The 23,492-nt window shown below is 44.6% G+C and overlaps 1 pseudogene; it reads right to left on the bottom strand.

The window, feature by feature from the left end:
• Positions 1–20,116: 20,116 nt before the first annotated feature.
• Positions 20,117–22,118, bottom strand: LOC147853946 (uncharacterized; annotated as a pseudogene).
• Positions 22,119–23,492: the final 1,374 nt, after the last annotated feature.

Genomic DNA, 23,492 nt, shown 5'->3' with positions numbered 1-23,492 from the left:
TCCAAGTGTGAACTCGTCAATAAGTTAGGGCTTAGTATATAAGCGAATACCTAACATTGTAAAGAGTGACGAAGAACTCATCCTCAGGTTCTGCGTATTGTATCTTTGAGAGAGAGAGAGAGAGAGAGAGAGAGAGAGAGAGAGAGAACGTAATAAAGCTTTCCATTAAAGCTTGAATCGTGTACATATACTGTCTAGTTTCTTGATGTCGTGCTGTTGGGCATAGCCCTTGGCCACTAATTGGGCCTTGTACCTGTTGACGGAGCTGTCGGTGTTATATTTAACCTTGTATACCCACCGACTACCGATCAACTTCACTCCTTTTGATACATCCACTAAATCCCACATCTCATTTTCTGTGAGTGTGTGCATCTCTTGCTCCATAGCGGCACATATGTTTGCATCATTCGTCATCATCACGACATTATCGAACGTGAGGATGCCTTCACCTCTCTCTGTATTTCCGGTCAAGGTTGATTGGGACTGCGGAATTTCCTTGAACACCTGTGTGGGCTCTACCACGACCGTTACTGCAGGGCTAGGTTGTGGGGCCGAGGCTTTTACCAAACCCCAACCGTTTTTTCGATCTAGTCGATGGCGTTTGGGCTTGGGGTTGCTTCTTTGCTTGTTGGTTTCCTCTTGAATGGGAGTGATCCACTGCTCGTTTGGTGGGATGACAGTCTTCGGGGCCTGGATGTTGCCTTCTTCCTCCCATTCTATCATAGCAAGGTCCTTAAGCCGCCGCTTCTGCTCATGCGGAGGTGACGAAGGACGGGCCAAGCCAGGAGCTTGGAGAGCCGGTGGGGGAAACAATCTTGTGAAATATTGGTGTATTATCGGGCGGAGCTTCTTACCTGCCTGGAAGGCATGGAGTACTTCACGTAGGGACGACCTTGTGATAATGCCCCAATCAACGGTGCGCCCTTTGAAAGTTGAAATGATGATGTTGGCCTTCTACTTCGGCATCGCATACACGTTGGGGTGTACACACCCCACCTCCACCTGGAACTTCGCGATTTGTCGGAAGAACAGATCAAGGGCGTCCCATGTCCTATAGTCTTTGGCCGAGAGGGAGTATTCGCCAAAGTATTGTTCGAGGACCTCGATGGGAGGGATCTCGAAGTGGCGTTCCCATGTCGAGGTCAGGCCCAATTTTTTCCGGATTGTGGTGTTCATGATCGTATTTATGTTGATTTGCATCGTCATTTCATGGGAGTTGGGGTGGGGTGGTGCTTCCACTACTCGGATGTATTCTACGAGGCCGTGGTCATGGAGCCATCATCAGAGAGTAGGTGACATGTCGATCGGCATGGTTCCTTCAGTGTCTGGAGGCGCAGAAGGGTTGTTTGTGTGTTGGGAAGAACAAGGGGAGCGGGCTCAAGGAAGGGAGCGAGGAGGGTAGGAGGGTCTTTGGGAGCGATGAGAGCTTCTGCTATGTGCAGAGAAATGGCTCGAATTCCCTTTTTGTGAGGTTGGAATGTTAGCGTTCAAGATTCGTCAAGCCATGTTGTGCATGTGTGTGACTGAGCGGTACTTACTTTCTTGGGATATGCGCCTGCATGCAAGATCTTTAAATAGTTATGAATGCCTTTCTTCTTTTTCTTTTTTACCCTTCCACAGCTAATGGTAATGGTTGTTACTATGATACATAAACGGTACATGATTACAAAATGGGGTCGCATTAATGAGCTACGGGTCCACCCCCTAAAATTGATTTGGTAGGGAGTGGGCCGGCGTTTTCATCCATTAATTTCGCAGTGTTTCTAAAAGGGTTCGATAGTGTGGGTCCCAGTAGCCGTTGAACTTTTGTCATAAAACTTCCCCCGCGAGAGTGTCGAGCTCGAAAATACTGTTTCCAACATTAATTATCCAATATGGCCATGTCCACCGAAATCGGCATTTTTCGGGCATTTTTCCCATGCGTGTTTGGAACACGAGGATGGCTTTTCTGATTTCGAAAAACTTCTCGTTACCCCCTCGATGCCGATCAACCAACGCCTTTCGACGGTGTTGTTCCTGTTCCAAGACCACGATGCTTAGCACCTTGTCTTCGCCGAGTTCGAGGAGTTGCTGCAATCGTCTTTGTTCCGACTATTTTTCGGGAAGGCGTTCCGGGATCTGTATTCGTAAGCTGAGAACCTGGAACTTGACGGGCATTACGGCTCTGAGTCCACCGAAATGGGGTGGACTAGATACTGGTTTTAAAACTTGTTTGATATGCCCATAGGGGACTATGAAGCTTTGTATCCCAATCCGTGCAATTTTCGTTGACAATCTTCTTTAAAATGTTCGGTAAGGTTTTGTTCATCGACTCCGCTAGCCCATTCATCTTAGGGTAGTACGCGATACTCTTTTTGTGGACTACGGCGTAGTGGTTGGTGAACGGCTTAGGGCCTTTGCGTTCTTTGGGGTCGGGGTCTCTTTGGACTGTGCCAACGTACTTGTCCAAGAAAACGACTTAGGGCCTTCACGTTCTTTGGGGTCGAAGCCTCGATGATGGCCTTGATCTTCCCTAGATCAACCGCAATGCCTTCACGACTTACAATGTGTTCGAGGAGAGCACCACTTGTTACACTGAACACGCATTTGGTGGGATTAAAGGCTAAGCCGTGCAAGCAAAACCGGAGGTGCTGTAGGTGCTCGTCCCATGCACCGTACACTGTGAAGTCTTCGAGGAACACTTGCATAAAGGCGGGTATGTATTCGCCAAAAAGTTCAGTGATGATGCGCTGAAATGTCGCAGGCGCTGTTGTAAGCCCAACAATCATCACTACGACTATGAATACTCCCCAATCCATCATGAAAGCTATCTTTTCCTGGTTGTCGGGATGCATCCGGATCTGATTGTAGCCATTGAACCCATCTAGAAAACTGTACATTTTGTGCCCAGCTACGACGTTGAGTATGTCATCCGTGAAGGGTAGGGGAAAAGCATATGTTATTGTTACCATGTTTAGTTTTTGATAGTCGACGCAGACACGAATTTTGCCGTTCTTCTTTGGACAATGACAATCAGACTCAACCACGTTGCCTGCTTGACTGGTTTGATGAACCTGATTTTCAAGAGCTTTTCTATTTCTTCTTTTACGCGAGCCGCGTAATTGGGGTTCGTGCGATAACGCCTTTGCTAGACGGGCGTTGCATCCGTCGCCAAGTTAATCTGGTGCTAGTAGAATTTTGGAACCAGACCCTTCATATCCTCTTGAGACCATGCGAAGACATCTTTATATTCATGCAATAGGTTGATCATGGCCGCCTTTTCTGAAGGAGGTAATTCCTTCGCAATCCAGAGAGGACGCGGTGTGTTGGAAGTCCCGACATTGATTTCCTCTAAGGCCGATGCCGTGACGCATCTAGAGATTTCCATTTTTCGGTTGTGTGTTTGTGTATTTTTTCTTTTATCATGTGAGTTGTGTTTTCGAATTTCATGATTTGTACCCCTTGGTTTTAGAAATTTTCGTTTTTACCCCCAAATTTTAGAAATTTTATTTTCGCCCTCTAATTTTTAAAATTCTCTTTGTTGTGCTTGAGCTTTTGAAATTCGACTACGTGCCCTCGAGTTATTGTAATTTTCCTGTCTCCCCCTTTCTCTTTCTCTCTTGCTTTCATGTTCTCCTCTGGCTTCTTCGACTTCTCCTTTCCTTCTTCTCTCTTCTCTCATTGACTCTGTTTGTATCTCTGTCCATCCTGGTCATCTCTGTTTCGTCGGTTGTCGGACAATTTCTCTTGGGTGGCTGTTCGGTCGTGCGTCTCGGCTGCACTTTCGGCCACACGTCTCGGCCCTCTTCTCGGATGCGTGTCTCAGCCGTACTCTCGGCCGCACCGGTTCGGTTGATGGTTATTGGCCGCCGGCCATCCCCGTGTAGTCGGCTGTCTCAGCCACTTCCGAGTGTCTTTGTCCAGCTCTGCCTATGGCCGTCTTTGACTGCGGCAGTTGCCATCTTGTCGACTGTCTGATCGGTCATCAGTCTGTTCAGGTCCGTCTCCCCTCGTCCGCCATCTCTCTGCCGGTTGTCCGAACGGTTCTCGGACGTCGGCCGCTACTGTTCAATGGTTGGCTCTGTCATCGTCCGTCCGCTCCGTCAGACATTGGCCATCATTCATCCTGTGCCGGTTGTCGAACCATCTGTCTGGCTGGCTATGGCAGGAGGAGGTTGTGCCCTCGGAGGTAATTGTGGCCTGCTTTCTCGATGATACGGAGTTTCTAAGATGAAGATCAGTGGAAGATATTGATGGAGTGCTTGAGAGAGTAGAAGGTGGTGCTGATTTGACGGGACTGATGAGGCTTGAATAGGATCGATAGTTGTTGCGAGTGGTGATGATGGAAGAAGCCATAACCATCTCTCTTTACCTTGAATTAACTTCTTCCATGCGAGCACTGTGTTCCAGAATCATCTTCTGTTTGTCTGCATTAACCATCTCCATACGAGAGGCCATCTCCTCCATCTTCTCTTTGGCCTTAGAAACCTCGGTCTTCACAACATGAAGAGATTGATGGAGCTCTTTCTCTCTGATCATACATTCAGTCAAAGAATTCTCTACGTCCTTGTTCTTCTCCTCTGCAGAGCGCTTCTGAGAAAGAAGAATTTCTTTCTCTGGAGTGGATGGATGATGCCATGACGTTCCACTCATTCACCAAGCATTTGACCTCGCCATTGAGGTCAGAGAGCTTTTGTTTTGCCTCTGAGCGAGAAGACCTCAGAGAAGAAATCTCTCTCACTAGAGAGTTATTAAGCTCTATCCAATTATCGAGCTTCGTCTTGGTAGAGAAAAATCTAAAGGTCCAATGAGAGGATTTGGCTAGGGATCCATGGAGAAAAGACTGATCTCCTAATACGATTCTTTGTGTGTTGTCGCTCTGACAACGAATGAGGCGGGGTGAAAGAGGACGAGTACCAGTTGTAGTAGCAGAGGCGCAATGAGGAATCTTGTAGCACAGAGCTTGATCGTCTATGGATATGTTGGTGCTTCGCAGGGGTATTTGCACGTTCTCCTTCTGATATGACCTTTGGTCATAGCCGTGATTTTTCCTGCACAGAGGCATCGTGGAAATGGGGGAGAAATGAAAACTGTCCCAAATGAAGAGAACGGGAAAGGAAGTGAGAGATACAGGTAGAAGATGTTGTGCAAGGGACTGTGGATATGGAAAGTTTCAATTGCAGGGAAGAAGGCTATGCAGAAAACGAAAAACTCTAACTTTCTTTCAACTAGTTAAAGTTACCCAGTTCTTAAGTTCTTAGAGGAAGGTTTAACTAGTTAAAGTTACCTAGTTCGTAAGTTCTTAAAGGAAGCTTTGCCATTGTTGTTGAGAAAAACTCTTCCCCATCAGAGTGTAGAAGGAAGTGTTGAGATCTCCATAGCAGGCTAGCTCTCACATAGACACTCCACACACAAACTACACTCTATAACACAGGTACACAAACACCACGTAGAGAGGGAAAGTGAGAGATTAGTGATGAAGACAGAGTGTGAGGGATAGACTTCCTCTCAAAGGGAGGGTTGTCCGTTCAGGCGTGCCAAAAGTGTTAATGGGTGGGGGGTGGAGCCATTCCCAAGGGGGTTAGTGTTAAGAGTCTATTACTAATCAATAGACCAAATTAAAGTAAAAGAAGGAAAATAGATTGGATAGAAGAACCTGTTCCACCCGACCACCCTCGAGCTATGATCTAGACATAGCCAACCTACCACTGACGTCCCATACCGCCGGATATTAGGATGACTAATACCTTGGAAGAGGTAAACACGATCGTCGAGACGAAAGCCTAGCCCGCACCACCCGTGTCTAAGACAACAAGCTTCCGACATAATGTGCTTATGAGGGTAGCTAAGCCTCATATTTATACCTTTTCCTAGGCCCCTTGAATAGATGTGCCTTTCTAAAAGGCTCTCCATTCATTGGTTGTCCAAATCATGATAATGCATGCAACTATTATTCCTTCTATCCAATCACATTTGTCCCCTTTTTAATATTAGTGAACATAGCCTTCACTTATGTAAATATTAGTGACCTATCCTCACCTACGTTATGTGTACATAACATACTCCCCTACTTCAAAAGATTGCACTCTTGCAATATAAAGTGAGGAAATTGTGCCTTAAGAATATGCTCGTGTTCCCATGTGGCATCATCAATAGGTTTATCTAATAGCAGAATCTCTTTAGAACGTAAACGTTTAGTACGAGAATCAAGAATTCGTTCAGGAACATGAGGTTTGTAAGAAAAATCCTCTAATGTTACAAGATCATGGATTGTGATGGTGTTATCACCAGAGCCTAAAAATGGTTTTAGACGACTAATGTGAAAAACAGGATGAATACCAAGATTACGGTGTTGTGAAGATTTTCGCCAATTGTGTGAAAATTGTGAGAAATGTTTAAAATTGAGTGTGGTTCTTCACACAAAATATAAAACAATAATAGTGGTACAAAAAGATGGAGGTCTTGAAGAGCTTTTGAATGCACTTTGCTACATAACAAACGGACATCTAAGTGTCAAGTTATGTGGGTATAAAGTTTGCAAAGAAAAAGAGAAAAAAATAAAATATTATGAGATATCCCACATAGACAGGACAAATAGGAATCTCACCATGTATAAGGCAGAGCAAAAGCTATTTGTGGAAAATAGAATGACTTGACAAATGGATGTAGCTAAGTTCATTGGTTTTGGACGCCAATAGAACCGGAACCGGCGACCGGACGGACGGACACGCTGACAGCATCCAACCGGCAACCGACCGATGTCAGCAAACCCTGTTACTGGCATCCGGCGACCTCGGGATGCAAACCGAATGGATGCACAAATCGGACGGATCGGTCGGGTCAGTTGATCACAGTGCATGGTGTTTTAAAGATATTTGGTCCAAAAGTCTAATAGTATTTTGTGCTTTGAAAGGGATGTAAGCAAGACTTGAACCTTGCACCTGCAAGATAAAAAGCAATATACTTACCACTAAGCCAAGTCATTTCCTTAAAGTTATATTTTTATCATTATAGTTTTAGTTGAAAATTCTCATATAAGAGCTTAAATGAGTAATATGGTTATCATGCATCACATTTAGTGCATGATCGCCAAATGGCAAACATGCATCATGCATTTTATGCATGTCTTGTACCCCACATGCATCATATGCATGGGGGCATCTATAAAAGAGTGGATGGAAAAGGAAAAAAGGGGCGATGTATTAATCAAGAAATTAACAGTAAGAAAATTCGCTATCCAATTGATGTATCAATCTTGTTCTTCAAATCTAAAGTCAAGAGTTCAATCTTAATCTCTCTCTCAATCTAAATCAAGCGTTCTATCTTATCTCAATCTCTCTCTCTTTCAATCTAACTTAAATCCTTTCTCGCTAAAGCTAGTGCAAACTTCGAGTCCTTCCGGTCCAGGACCCCGATGGTTCCGCTTCACGATCCGCACCTAGTGACGGATCTTCACGACATAATTATGCGGTGAACCCGACGTGAAGGAGGTGGTAGGAAGGATCAAGTCGAGGATCGACCAATACTTGGAGATGGTGTCCTCAAGCAATCAAGCAGGAGAGCTCGAAAGGATGATGATAATCTTCAAACAAATGATGAGATCTCGAGACAACGATGCGAGCGTGGAGAAAGCTGTCGACCGTGTCGTGGAGCTCGAGGGTCAATTTGATGGAAGGAACATTACTGTAATGTTCATTGTTTTAGAAATGCTTATATGGGGGCTATCATACTGTAATATTTGAGTCCTCGGCTTTATTGGACTGACCTAATGTGTGTCATAGGGTACCCCGCACATGATTGGTCAGGTAGATGTCATTACATGGCCTAGGTCCTATAAATAGTGGAGACTCTCCTTAGTTAAGGGGGAGGCCCCATGAGTGGTTCTGACGAAGATCTCTTTGATGTGGACTAGTCATCTACCAAGGTCCTGATGTGGAGATCCTAGCTGGTATGGGATAGATCAGGATTCCTCGTCTGCGCTGTCAACCCTGGCGAGGGGGCGGATGGGTGGTAACGCGTATTTTCAGTATGATTGTGTCATTTATATCTTTATTTTAGGATTAATGATCTTGGTTATTACATATGGTATTAGAGTGGTTTTAATCCTAAAAAAAAAACATTTGATTGGATTCGTGTTATGTGCTTTAGGACGGGAAAATATGTATTTATTTTTTTACGTACTAATGTATGTTAAATGATAGATTGGGGAAGTGTCGAAAACGTCACGGAGATTCCGTGTGGGAGTGATATGTTGATGTGCGGTATATTATAGGGGGTTATGTATAATAAATATATTAAGGTTACTTAATCACAACAAGATTTGTGTGATGGGTTGGTTAGTATATTCTTGTTCTAACCTTAAAAGTAAAGGCTATGAGTTTGATCCATTGATGCACAAATAAATAAATAAAATCAAGGGGTTAAATTTCTTTTATAAAAGTGTTGTTATTATTATTATATGTTTGTTTTAATACGTTTAGATATTTAATATATAATTATTCAAATAAATTCACCATAAACATATTTATATTTTATTTTTCATATACCCCTCTTGATCTAATGGCTATGCCCATGAGGCAACCTTATGTATGGAAATCGTATATTAGGTGATGCTTGATCGTCGAATTTTCGAGGAAATAATTGATGATCATCATATATATGGATAATGATCATTCATAATCAATTTAATTAAAATTGGCCGATAGAACTAGGGTGATGATCGTTGATTGGCGATAATCAATTGATCATCGACCTTAAGGTTTATTAGAATGGCCATAATCATCCATTACCACGGGTGCATTTTGATTACGCAATGATGGATGGATAAACAATAGATCATTAGCGTTTATGGATGGATTATATGGGTGAAATATGGTTGATTATGAGGATGATTATAGGATTATAGGAATAAGATCATCATCAATTATTAATCGATGTAAAGGAGAGAGATAAAGGGAAAAAATTACTTCTTTGAGAGGGAAGCATGACTGTGAGATGGATGGGAAGAATAGGGGGATGATGATTGAAGGGATGTTTTGATCATCACTCCTTTTTGTTAGCAGTGATTCTCGTGGAAATCACAAGCTATTCCCACTGACTTCCAAAAAGGGGGGATGCTTATTCCTAAAACCTAAACTAGGAATTTTCTTTAACTAAAAAAGGAGAATTTCCTAGTTTGGAAGAATTTGAGGGATTATCTTGAGAAAGGTGGTGACCAACTACACATCACCGACTTCCTAAAAAGGGGGGTCTTATTTCCTAATGTCTAATCTAGGAATCAAAATAGATAAAAAGGGGATAATTTCCTAAATGGGATATATCATAGGGGGGGGGGGGGGGGGGGGTCTTTTATCCTCACCGACTTGAATGTAAAAAGGTATATAAGTATTATCTCTCATGATAATATATCATATTTCACTCCCGCATCCAAATTCTAAAGTCTTATACTACTTTAGTACTTTAGACTTTAGTATACTTATTTCCTTCCTCTCTAAACTCTCCTTATTTTTCATGGTTTCCTACTCTCGTAATTCCTCACATCACACATCTCCCAACCATCGTATTTTTTCGACACATTCCACATCTCCCAGCCGTCAAGGTCGTCCAATTTCTCCTATGCGAGATGAGGACAACCGACCAATATCTCCGGTCCGTGACGAAGATATTAACGACGATATCGAATTTGTCACGAGGGATGATTTTCGTAAAACGCAAGATGATATTGTTAAGTCAATGACAATGCTCATAATTGCGTTCTCCTCCAAACTTGAAGGGCTTCTTGATGCCAATAGGCATCAGTTTGAAAACTTTCAACAACAAATTTTGGAGCTAAAGGCACACGCTTCCACATCAAGCAATGCGAAGAAGCCTTCATTTACTCCTCAATAGTTCTCGGGAAAGGATAAGCAACGCAACCACGAGTTAGATTTTCATTATGAGATCCACGCTCATCAACCCAAGACCTTGGGAGAAGCGATGGAACGTGCCTGCATTTTGTTTGACACAAAAGCTCATTACCAACCAAAAGAGTCGGAAGGAGAAAGCGGTAAACGTAGATACCAACCTTCTCTGATAGGTCAAGGCGACAATACGAAAAGGCGGGTAATAATCTACAACTTTTGTAAGAAGCCTGGGCATAAAGCCAACGAGTGTAGGCGGAGAAAGGAGAGTGGTAACTCCAACAATCCGCAAAGAAAGCCATCAACTTCAAATAATCCAAGTATGTTCTTGAATTATTTGAATTCCGTTAGTTCTATTGCATTACAAAAAAATATTCTTGGACCACACGATTTACTTAAAACTTATGGGACTATCCACAATCATAGTGTAACTATACTATTTGACTGTGGTAGCACTCATAATTTTCTTGACTCTAATATGGTGCAGATGTTATGAATAAAAACAACCAAAAATGACCACGACTACAAACTCCTTACTGCGGGAGGCCATGTTCAAAGGCATTCATTAATTGCACATGGTGTACCCCTAGTAATAAATAACTACATTGAAAAGTTGACTTTTTATGTAATGCGTTTGTGACGGTAGATGTAGTTCTTGGTTACATATGGTTTTATAATAGACATAGTCTTTATATCGATTGATTGAATCATACTATTTCTTTTGAAGGAAATAACAACCAACAAGTTTTTATTCATGGGATTGCGATAAACAATTTAATGTCTGTTAATCATCTTTATGCTTATGATCGAAACGTTGATGCACAATTTTATGCATGTGTATTAGAGCCCAATGATCCTCTGTATCAATTTATAGATAAGAGTTCATTGGATGATTTTGAGAAAGATGCTCTACGTGACATCTTGTCGAATTTTAAGGAGATATTCCCAGATAAATTACCTCAAGGACTACCTCCTTCTCGGTCTATAGATCATAAGATAAACTTGGTTCCAAGCGCTAAACCTATGAGCATACCCCCATATCGGTTGAGTCGAACCGAAGAGGATGAAATTGACGGGAACTGCACGCTCCTTATGCACAACACTCGGCCACAACCGAGCTTAGAATCATACTCAGAAAACAGGAAACGGAAAACATGACACAAACAAGAGAAAAGTACACAGGATGTTTACGTGGAAAACCCAAACTAGGGAAAAAACCACGGCAGCCCACAGGCTGCAAACTATCACTATGCTAGAATGTACAATAGTGACTTCACGGAGGCAACGACCTCGTGCTCACGATCTTCGCCACAGGCGGCGGTTACAACAGAGGCAACGACCTCTTTCTCTCTCTCTCTCTCTGTACACAGTTAGACGCTCTCTCTTTTCTTGCACCAACAAGAAATGACAACAACAGTAACTATAAGTTTGCCCTAAGTCATATTTATACCAATATGACTTTTCGGCTATTTACAAACATAGCCACGATGGACTCTCAAAAACATATTTACGAATATGTCTCTTCATCCGGTTCTCACCGGGTCTGCAACATCCGGCTCTCCGTAGCCGGGTACTCCTCATCTGGTTCTCACTGGGTCTGCACCATCCGGCTCTCTGTAGCCGGGTACTCCTCATCCGGTTCTCACCGGGTCTGCACCATCCGGCTCTCCTTAGCCGGGTACTCCTCATCCGGTTCTCACCGGGTTTGTACCATCCGGTCCTCCGTAGCCGGGTACTTCTGGTCCGATTTCGGCCTCGGCCTTTGTTCATCGGCATTGTTCTTCTCCATTCCCATCCGGAGGGACCTGTCTCCCAATAAACTCCCCCTTCACTCCGGCATGGGGTGTCTTACCAGTTCGATTCTCTTCCGGCATGCGTCCAGCTTGTCGGGTATCAGCACTTTGGTCAGCATATCTAACCCGTTCTCGGCCGTGTGGATCTTCATCAACGCGAACTCTTGGTCATCTACTCTTTCCCGAATCCAGTGATATCTTCGCTGGATATGCTTCATCCGGGAATGGTAGGCCGCATTCTTTGCAAGGTGGATGGCACTTTGACTGTCGCAATAGAGCCAGTATTCCTCTTGCCGGATACCGAGCTCTCCGATGAAGTCCTTCATCCATAATATTTCCTTGCCGGCTTCCACAATTGCCATGTACTCCGCCTCCGTGGTTGACAATGCAACCGTCTTCTGCAGCTTCGACTGCCACGAAACAGCTCCCCCTGCATATGTCATTACATACCCGGATGTAGACCGGCTGGTATCCACATCAGCCGACATGTCCGAATCGGTGAAGCTGTCCAGTTGAGGTTTTTCGGAGCCGAATCGGAGACACATATTTGGAGTGCCCTTCAAATACCGGAGTATCCATTTGACCGCGTTCTAGTGCTCCTTGCCGGGATTGCTCATGAACCGGCTCACCACTCGGACTGCGTATCCTATATCCGGTCGGGTACAAACCATTGCGTACATTAAGCTCCCGACGGCAGAGGCATATGGAATCTTCATCATATCCGCCTTCTCTGCTTTCGTCTTCGGGCTTTGCTTACCGGATAGCCTACAGTTTGCCGGAAGTGTCGATCCGACCGGTTTCGCATCTGACATGTTGAACCGGTGAAGCACCTTTGTCACGTACTTCTCCATGACAACCATAATTGCTTCGCTGACCGGTTGATATGCATCCCCAGCATCTGTCTTGCCGGACCCAAGTCTTTCATTGAAAAGGTCCGGTTGAGAGCCTTCTTCAGCATCCGTATTTTGACTTGGTCCCGTCCGGCGATCAACATGTCGTCCACGTACAGAAGGAGTATCAGGAAGTCGCCTCCTTCGAACTTCTTCACAAACACTCAGTGATCGGCCTACGTCTTGTGGTACCCTTGATCGGTCATGAAGGAATCGAACTTCCGGTACCATTGCTGGGGGGCCTGCTTCAACCCGTAGAGGCTCTTCTTCAACCGGCATACCAGGTGGTCCTTCCCTTTCTCCACGAATCCCTCCGGTTGCTGCATGTAGATCTCCTCTTCGAGGTCGCCGTGAAGGAATGCCGTCTTCACGTCCAGCTGTTCTACCTCGAGGTCCATGCTTGCCGCTATACTCAGCACCGTCCGGATGGAGGTCATCTTTACTACCGGGGCAAATATCTCGTCGAAGTCCACGCCCTTCTTCTGCTGGAACCCCTTCACCACGATCCTGGCTTTGTATCTCGTGGGTTTGCCGGCATCTCCGGGTTTCAACTTGTACACCCACTTGTTTCGGAGTGCCCGCTTTCCTTTCGGCAACTCCACCAATTCGTACGTATGGTTCTCATGCAAGGAATCCATCTCGTCCTGCATGGCACTTAACCATTTTAGGTTGTGGGTGTCATCCTTTGCTTCTTCGAAGCTTTCTAGCTCCCCCTCATCGGTTAGCAGCACATGCTCTGCATCCGGAAATCTCCGGGGGGCCCTTCTCTCTCTGAGAGGATATCTCCGTCTTTGGGCTTCGGTAGCCGGCTCCTCCATTTGCTCTTCATCCGAATCTGATTCGGGGTCTTGGCCGGTTCCGGTTTCAGCTTCCTCTACTTCTTCTTCAGTCTGTTCGGTATCCTCACCGTAACCGGTTGGTCCCTCGAGTGCTAACCGGTCTCTTGCCGGTTGGGTCTGCTTATCGTAGAGTCGATCCTTACCGGTCGACTCGGAGTTCATTATCTTCTTCTCCGACTCCCAATCGGCGAGCGTCTTGTCCTCCATGAAGATAATATCTCGACTCCAGAATACCTTCTTGTCGACCGGGTCCCACACTCGGTAGCCGAACTCATCGTCACCGTAATCGAGGAATATGCATGGTCGGGTCTTTGGATCTAACTTTCCTCTCCGGTCCTTAGCTACATGCACGTACGCGAGACACCCGAACACCTTCAGATGCCGGTAGGATACTTCCTTACCGGTCCACACTCTCTATGGCCTGTCTCCGTCCAAGGGTATTGAGGGTGATCTATTTATCACATATGTCGCCGTCGACAGTGCCTCAACCCAAAACTTCTTGGGTAGTTTTGCATGCGCTAGCATACTCCGGACCCTCTCCATTATGGTCCGGTTCATCCTCTCAGCCAGCCCGTTCAGTTCCGGCGTCTTCGGCATGGTAAATTTGAGCCGGATTCCCTTCAAGCGGCAGTACTCCTCGAACTGCCCCCGGTATTCTCCTTCGTTATCTGCTCGAACCGCCTTTAGCTTCCGGCCGGTTTCTCTTTCTACTCTCGCGTGGAGCTCTTTGAAGACGGATAGCACCTAATCCTTCGTCTTCAATGGTGTGGCCCACAGCTTCCAGCTGTGGTCATCTATGAACGTCACGAAGTACTGCGCTCCGGCATGTGACTTCGTGTCTACTTGACACACATCCGTATGCACCAACTCCAGTGGTGCATTACGTCTCATCGGTGGCCTTGGTCGGAAGGAGGTCCGGTTTTGTTTACCAACCAGACAATCAGTGCACTTCTCCAAGTGCACGTTCTTCACTGGAATGAGGTTGTCATCTGCAAGCCTCTTCATCCCCTTCTCGCTCATATGACATAGTCTCTTGTGCCACAGCTCACCGGCAGTGTCGGATGCCAGGTTCACTTCTTCCGGACATAACTGGGCATTCATCAGGTACACTGTGTTGACCTTCTGGGCCCTAGCCACAATCAGGCTCCCTTTGCTGAACTTCATGACACCGTTCCGGATGCTACCCGTGTAGCCTTCATCATCTAGCCGACCGGCTGATATCAGGTTCAGACGAACCTCCGGAACGTGTCGGACATCCTTCAACAGCAACTTGCATCCGGTTGGTGTTGTCAGCCACATGTCTCCTATGTCAACAATTTGGCATGTACCTTCATTCCCCATCGGGACACAGGCGTGATCACCGGCTGAGTAGGATGAGAAGCATTTCCGATCCGGGGTAAGGTGGAACGATGCTCCGTAGTCTACCACCCAGGTCATCTCGTCGTCGGCAAGGTTTATCTCACACTCCTCGGTGATGAGCATCAACTCTTCTTCACTTGCCGCGATTGCTGTCGTTCCCTTCCGGTCCGTTCCCCTCCGGTCTTTATCATTCCGGTCCGAGGTCCACTTCGAATCGGTACCGTCGGTTTCCTTGTCTTTACGGAAATGTCGACGAGAGCAGGAGTAGCGCTAGTACCTCGTCGGCGAGAGGTACTTCCAAATGTTGCCTGGTGTATCAGCCCCTGGAAGGCATTCATGTGCTCCGCCATGCTGGAGCCATCTTGGTACCGGAGTCTTACTAGGTTTCGGAATACCGAAACCAGATTAACATCATTTTTGTTTTGAAACATTATGCCGATCTTCTCCCAGAGCTCATGAACCTTGCTGTCCTCATTGAAGTTGTTGTACAGGCTCATGTCGATGAAGCACCGTATGTACGCCGTTGTCTTCATGTGCATCACCTCCCATATCGCGGCGTCGATTTTGTCCGGTCTCTTGTCCCCGAACTGAACCGGTAGCCAGAGGTCTTTAACCACGAGCATGTCCCTCATCTTCGACTTCCACACTGAATAGTTGGAGCCGGTGAGCTTGAACATGGCGCCAAACGATTCGTCCATTTTCTGTGTCGTTTCACTCTGATACCACTGGACGGGAACTGCACGCTCCTTATGCACAACGCTCGGCCACAACCGAGCCTAGAATCATACACAGAAAATAGGAAACGGAAAACACGACACAAACAAGAGAAGAGTACACAGGATGTTTACGTGGAAACCCCAAACTAGGGAAAAAACCACGGCAATCCACAGGCTGCAAACTATCACTATGCTAGAATGTACAACAGTGAGTTCACGGAGGCAACGACCTCGTGCTCACGATCTTCGCCACAGGCGGCGGTTACAATAGAGGCAACGACCTCTTTCTCTCTCTCTCTCTCTGTACATAGTTACGCGCTCTCTCTTTCCTTGCACCAACAAGAAATGACAACAACAGTAACTATAAGTTTGCCATAAGTCATATTTATACCAATATGACTTTTCGGCTATTTACAAATATAGCCACGATGGACTCTCAGAAACATATTTACGAATATGTCTCTTCATCCAATTCTCACCAGGTTTGCAACATCTGGCTCTCCGTAGCCGGGTACTCCTCATCCGGTTCTCACCGGGTCTACACCATCCGACTCTCCGTAGCCGGGTACTCCTCATCTAGTTCTCACCGGGTCTACACCATCCGGCTCTCCATAGCCGGGTACTCCTCATCCGGTTCTCATCGGGTCTGTACCATTCGGCTCTCTGTAGCCGAGTACTCGTCATCCGGTTCTCACCGGGTCTGCACCATCTGGTCCTCCGTAGTACTCCTGGTTCGATTTCGGCCTCGGCCTTTGTTCATCGGCATTGTTCTTCTCCCTTCCCATCCGGAGGGACCTATCTCCCAACAGAAATTGCCCGACAAATCAAGGAGTACTTGAGGATGGGACACATCCGGTACAGTAAATCGCCATGGGGAGCTCCTGTCATCTTAGCCAAGAAGAATGATGGAACTTGGCGAATGTGTGTGAATTACAAAGGTTTGAATAAACTCACCATTCGCAATTCCTACCCTTTGCCTCGTTCTGATGACCTGATAGATAGACTCCAAAGTGCATGATATTTTACTAAGATAGACTTGCGCACTGGGTATCATCAGGTTAGGGTTTCGGAAGAAGATGTTTCCAAAATAGCTTTTTGAACCCGTTATGGTCATTATGAGTTTTGGGTTCGGATGTTGCAGCCACATTCCAACAATTGATGAATGATATATTCAGAGATTAGCTTGGTGATTTCGTGGTCGGATTCCTTGATGACATCATGGTATATAGTAATACATTTGACGATCATGTGCGTCATGTCCGAATAGTTTTGGACAAGCTTCGTGAATACAAGCTATTTGCCAAACTATCTAAATGTGATTTCTTTCAAAAGGAAATCACGTATCTTGGACACCACATATCTAGGTCGGGTGTGTCTATAGATAAATCTAAGGTAGAAGTGGTATTAATTTGGCCACGACCTTCAAATGTTAAGGAGCTACGATCTTTCTTAGGATTTGTTGGATTCCTAAGAAGATCTCTTCAAAACTATTCATCCTACACTGCACCATTTACGGACCTGTTGAAGGGTATTACAAGAAAGTCCACTAAACCTATTGAGTGGAATGCCTCTCTTGAAGAAACCTTCAATAAGTTGAAGTCGTTAATTGTGAATGCACCTACTTTAGCTATACTTGATCCTAATCAAACATTTGAAGTTGAGATGGATGCAAGTGATTATGCTATTGGGGCTGCATTATTTCAAATTGGGAGAGCGATTGCTTTTGAAAGTAAAAAATTGGATTTGGCCCAAAGAAATTACTCGGTTCAAGAAAAAGAATTATTTGCTATCATTTACGCCTTAAAGAAATGGCGACATTATTTGTATGGTAGTAAATTTACTGTTTTAATGGATCACAAATCCTTGCAATACTTCCTCTCTCAAAAGAATTTTGAGGGTCGAAAGGCAAGATGGGCGGAGTTGATGCAAGACTTTGATTTCGAAATTAGATATCGAAAAGGGGCTTTGAATTCCGTTGCAGATGCCCTGAGTTGTATTCCAGAAATTAATGCCCTAAGTTTCGTGGAATTTAACAACAACTTATTTGATTTGATCCGGGGCAAACAAAAATACCTTGATGACAGAACATTTTCGAAGTTCTAGAAGAGAGCTGAAACAGGTATTGATGTCGATTATGGAACCACATCTACCACGAAGAACCTTTACTATGTTGCGAATGGGTTATTGTACCGCAATAGTAAGGTTTGCATACCACATGTAAAGGAAATCAAGAATAAAATTCTATACGAATGGCATGATGCCCCTTTTGCTGGACATCCAAGTGTGCAAAGAACATTAGCTTTGATTAAAGCTAGGTTTTTTTGGCCAAAAATGAAACCTGAGGTAGAGTCCTATGTTATTCATTGTCCACATTGTCAGGTCATTAAGGCCGAGTGACAAAAAAAAGCTGGCTTATTGCAACCTCTCGATATTCCAGCTGAAAACTGGCAAAGTATATCCATGGATTTCATAGCTGGCTTATTGCAACCCTAAACCCTTCCATGGAGGGAAATAATGCCATTTGGGTGGTTGTTGATCGGCTTACCAAGATGGCAAGATTCATTCCAACGAAATCCACAATTACTGCAAAGAAATTGGCTATTAAGTTTATTAAACATCTTTATAGCTTATATGGTCTACCGATGGAGATTGTAAGTGATCGAGACTCCAAGTTTACAAGTACATTTTGTTCAGAAGTTATGCAAAAATTGCAAACAACTTTGAGTCTCAGTTCTTCTGATCATCCTCAGTCAGATGGGCAGATTGAGAGAGTGAATCAGATATTAGAGAATATGTTGAGAGCATATGTAGCGCAAAAACCCTCATTATGGGAGACTTACCTTCCTATGGTGGAATTTGCCTACAACAGCGCTAAGCATACATCAACAAAATACAGCCTGTTCATGTTGATGTATGGTTATACGCCACGTCCTCCTATTGATGTTTCATTTGATTCGCATACTCTGGATACTACAAAGGATTTTCTCTCTGATATGCTTGAAGCACGTAAATTGGTAGAAGAAAACCTTAAGATGGCACGAGACAGAAATGTCTTTTATGCGAATCATGATAAAAAACCAAGGGAATTTCACGTAGGACAACAAGTTTTTCTACGGGTTCCTAAGGACTCAGAAACATTGAGAACAGGACCATGTGCAAAATTAGCCCCACGGTATTGTGGACCATATAAAGTTTTAAAACATATAGGTCCCAATGCTTATCGTTTGGATTTGCCTTCCAATGTTATGGTTCATCCCGTATTCCACGTGAGTCAATTAAAGGAGGCGATTGGTTATGATGGTAATGTTGTAACACCGTCTAATTTATCGACATTGGAGGATGATCATTTTTCTCCACATGAACTTGAGAAAATCCTCGACCATAGGTCTCGAAACCTAAGGTCAAAGGTTGTTCATTGCTATAAGGTTAAATGGAAGGATAGATTGGAAGAAGACAGCACGTGGGAAACTGAAGAGACATTACGCAAACATTTTCCTAACTTCCCATTGCAAGAGTGCAATTAAACGGAGGGGGGGAGTATGTAATGTTCATTGTTTTAGACGTGCTTATATAGGGCCTATCATACTGTAATATCTGAGTCGTCGGCTTTATTGGTCTGACCTAATGTGTGTCATAGGGTACCCCGCACATGATTGGTCAGGTAGATGTCATTACATGGCCTAGGTCCTATAAAGGGAGACTCTCCTTAGTTAAGGGGGAGGCCCCATGAGTAGTTCAAAAGAAGCTCTCTTTGATGTGGACTAGTCATCTACCAAGGTCTTGACGTGGAGATCCTGGCTGGTATGGGACAGATCGGGATTCCTCGTCTGCGCTATCGACTCTGGCACGGGGGCGGATGGGTGGTAATGCGTATTTTCAGTATGATTGTGTCATTTATATCTTTATTTTAGGTTATTACAATTACAAAGTTCCTTGATGCATACAAAACTTGGGAGATAAATCAAAGGGACGTGTCTGAAGCACGTCAAATCACAAGCTTAAAGAGAGTTGTCGCCAACAACGTCCAAAGGCGGGTCATTGGGCTCCAAGAAAGGGAAGTCAACATGGTTGGAGTTCAAGAAAGCAATATTAGCGGAGTTCCCGATGGAAGACTTGACGAGGATGACTCGACATGCCTTGATGAAGTGGATAGAAAAGAAGAATAAGAAGATGAGCACCTCGAGGGTGTACGACGAGTTCGACCAAATGTTTAGTCGTCTCCCTAACACGGACCAAGTGCTGTTGGAGGAGGAAAAGACTTTATACTTCTTGAAAGCCATGGACATGAAGGATAGACGAGAGTTGGGGACTCTCCTCGAAGATGATACCCAAGCAAACGACCTTGTGGCGGACTGGGTTGCGGTGAAGCAAGCATGCAACAAGATCGATAGGCGTCATCAATGGCTTGATGGTATTGACTTGGTAAGGCCGATCATAGAAAGAAAGAAAAGAAAGAAAGATATATTAACGTCTTCTAAGGCCAAATTTGGCCCATGAGACAATTGGTTTACAACAAAAGAGTATTTATCCAGTCATCATAACTAAAATAAAATAAAGTAAAAAATAGAACTTAAACTAAAAGAGTTCTAGTAGTGTACAATATGTAGTATACTCGAAAGTGATTATACACTAAGCCTAATTTTATTTCCACCCAAGCCTCTCGAAAAGAAGTGGGGGGTCAAAGGGTCTTGATGTGGGTTCCAATGTAGAGAGTGCCCTAGCCATGGCTTCTAGGCGGTGTAGCTCACGTTCCCTTATTTTCAATATTGCTTCCACATCACGTCGAGTTGCTTTGAAACCCGGCACCCGAGGACGTCTGGTTCTTCTCTGGTTTTCTGCCTCATCAATGGAAAGGCCGAGTGGTGCAAGTGTGTCGGCATTCGTTGTCTCCTCATGTTCCTGAAAAACTTCATTTGTTACATGTTCGTGATCATTAGCAACATTATTGTCAACATTTTGTAACTTATTCTCTCTGTGTTGTTTTAGCTCTAGAATGTATTTGCCTAATTTCTTTATATCTAGAGTATCTAATAGTTTGGGGAGGGTGGGAGATGAACCAAGTATGTCTTGGTATTTTGCCCTTATCTCGGCATAGGTTGGACACTTGCATGTAAAGTGGTACTCATCCTCTATCTCTATGTGACATAACCTACATATCCTTTCCTCCCTAGGGACTCCACTAGTACGGCCATTCTCAATCTCAAGTTGGTGAGATGATATTCTAAGTTGTCCAATGGCAACCCTTAGTGCATGTGGTAAGAATACATCCAGATATTTTGGCCGCGTGATAAAACCTAACTCAGAGAAGTGCATGAAGTGTTTCTTATAGTACAACATTTTAGATGGGAGTGGCTCTAGTGGGGTGATCCATTTACACCGAGTGTAAATTTGCCATATTTCTTGGCGTATTACTTTATTGCGGACCCCATGAGAGATTAAAGTGTTATCACTCGTGTGGTTGTACCTAAGGGGAGGTAGGTTATTAATGTCTAGACCATTTGCAAGAAGCCAACTCACCATCATGCCATACCATGAGCTAGTATAGCCGGACTCATACAATGATCGAGAGGCCTTAAAGGCTTGATGAGATATTCTATCATGTGGTTGGCTATGTATCCTGTGAATGAAGACTACAAGTTGAAAAAGTGCCTCTACTAACATTGGGGGTAACGTGAACTCAACCCTAATAATGTCATGTGGTACAGTCGATTTGCTTCGGAGTTGGCGTGATAACATCATCACCAATGGTCTCTCTAATTGTGTCCACATGAAAGATGGTAATCCTGAAGCCCAAACCGCTGATGCATACATGAGGGAGGGGGTCACTAATGAGTCAAAGAGCCACCCTTTAGTCCGTGGCTCTTGAAAGTGTGCTTGGTGGCACTGTCTCTCTAGGAGTGAGAGGGGTGCATGTCCTCTCGTGAGTCTATCCTTCACTGCTTGTGTCATCGAAAATTTACCTGAGCGAGCACTAAAAGTGACTCTGAGATAGACATATGATCCAACAACCTCGACTGGGCTATGGGAGATAGTTAGGTGACACTTAGCTCTAACTTGGGCCGATGTGTGGAAGATAAGGACTTTCGTTTTCCCTAGATTCACTACCAATCCTCGTTGTACACAAAAGTCATCTAAGGCATTAAGGTGCCTTTGTAGGTCGTGTTCAGATTCAGAGAGCAAAACTATGTCATCTGCATAGAGCAAGATACGAACCTGCGTATCCCCAAGGACCACTCCGGTGCCTCCCTCACGAGCAATAAAATCTGTGATCTCATCAATGTAGATCCCAAAAAGCGTCGGTGATAGAGGGCAACCTTGTTTTACACCAATAGTGCTAGTAAAATGATTAGATAGGCCACTTGGGCATCGGACACACCAGGACACTTGTTTATATAGTGCATATATCATCTGGTATCCTCAAGCTTTTAAGTGTATCAAACAACCACTCTCTAGGAACTGTGTCAAAGGCTTTGCGGAAGTCCACAAAACAACAGTATAATTTCTTCTTGCGAGCCTTAGTTTGGTCAATTAGGCATCTAAGTGTGAAGATATGATCAATAGTGGAGAAGGCTTGTCTAAAGCCAGCTTGTTCAGGTGCACGAAGGTTTAGGATCTCCATATAGTCGCTAAGCTCTGCTTCCATTACTGCACCATATAACTTAGCAAGGGTATGGCCTATCATAATGGTCCTATATGTATTTGGGTCCATGGGGTCCCCCCCTTTATGTATGGGGGCCACTGTATTCATAGTTCACTGTGGTGGAAAACCCTCCGCAAGGGCACGATTGAAGATTAGAGTTAGCAAGGGAGCTAGGCACTCTCTCGCATATATAATGTGTTCTGCTCGCAATCTTGTGTGGTCCATGGACTTCCTATGTTGTAATTTCTTTATGACCTTCACGACCCTAGAGGTCGTGAAAAGTGTCCCTGTGGTAGGCCGGGGTGTGGAAGGCATTGGAATGGGTGGTTGGTTTGGGATTTAGTAAAGTCTCTCTGTATATGTGTGCCAAGTTTTAGGATCTTCAATGGGTGTTTGTGTTCTTGGCTCCCGTAGTCTCTTCCATGCCATGGCGCAATCGTTACTCATGAGCATATGGTAGAGTTCCCAGTATTGGGATGCCTCCCACGCTCGTCTCTTACGACGTGTCATCTTACGCATTTCTTTGCGGGCTTGTATGGAGGTAATACTACCATTGAGTTGCGATACTGTAAGTTGTCTATGTAAGTCCCTACAATCCTCATCATACCATTTATTTTGTGGCATTGATCCTGATCTACCTTGATTTGAGTGTTTTGTATATGGGAAACTACTAGCTATTGCGGAGTGAAGGATGTGTGTGAGTTTCGTACTAAGGCTTTCTAACGGTAGGGAGGGATCAAGGGAGGGGAGATGGGCCTGAACATGTTGAGAGTATATGTCAGAGAGCTCACGTGTGAAATGTATTGTGGTGTGATGGCATGGTTGACTAGACTTGGTGACCTTAGAGATATCACATTTTAGCTCGAAGTATAAGAAACTATTGTCTTCGCCAATAGGGCATAGGGCCACTCGGAAGGAGTTAATCATGTGGGTAGCTTCAGGGCGCCCTATTAGATAGTCAACTGTGCTTTCCCCTCTTCCATGTGGGAAACATGGGAGCTCTTCCGAGCCCGGCCACTTAGCTAAACCATTATATATGACCATCCGGTGTCGACTGCCAAGTTTGAGCAGATGATGGCCAAAGCTCATGGTGTCCGCACCTTGATCCTTTGATCTACGTGTGGTGCCTATGTCTAAAGGATCAACATTTACCATTTCTAGGTTTCTATTCATCTGAAATACTGTGCATTGTCGGGATTGGGTTCTCGCATTGAAGTCTCCTACAAGAAATACTTCTCCTTGGGAAGAATATCGGATTATGTCATCCGATAGGGGTTCATATGGAGAAGGCCCATGTGGCATTCCTTCATCGACTAATCTCGTCAAGCCACCAATATTATAACGGGATCCTTTTGGGGGAAAGTAACAAATGGCGAA

This window comes from Azolla caroliniana, unplaced genomic scaffold (genome assembly GCF_043228905.1).
Source record: "Azolla caroliniana isolate FFs.n. ecotype wild unplaced genomic scaffold, voAzoCaro1.0.p SCAF_16, whole genome shotgun sequence".
Lineage (NCBI taxonomy): Eukaryota > Viridiplantae > Streptophyta > Polypodiopsida > Salviniales > Salviniaceae > Azolla > Azolla caroliniana.
The sequence above is the reverse complement of the archived record's forward strand: the minus strand, read 5'-3'. Positions and strand labels throughout refer to the sequence as shown.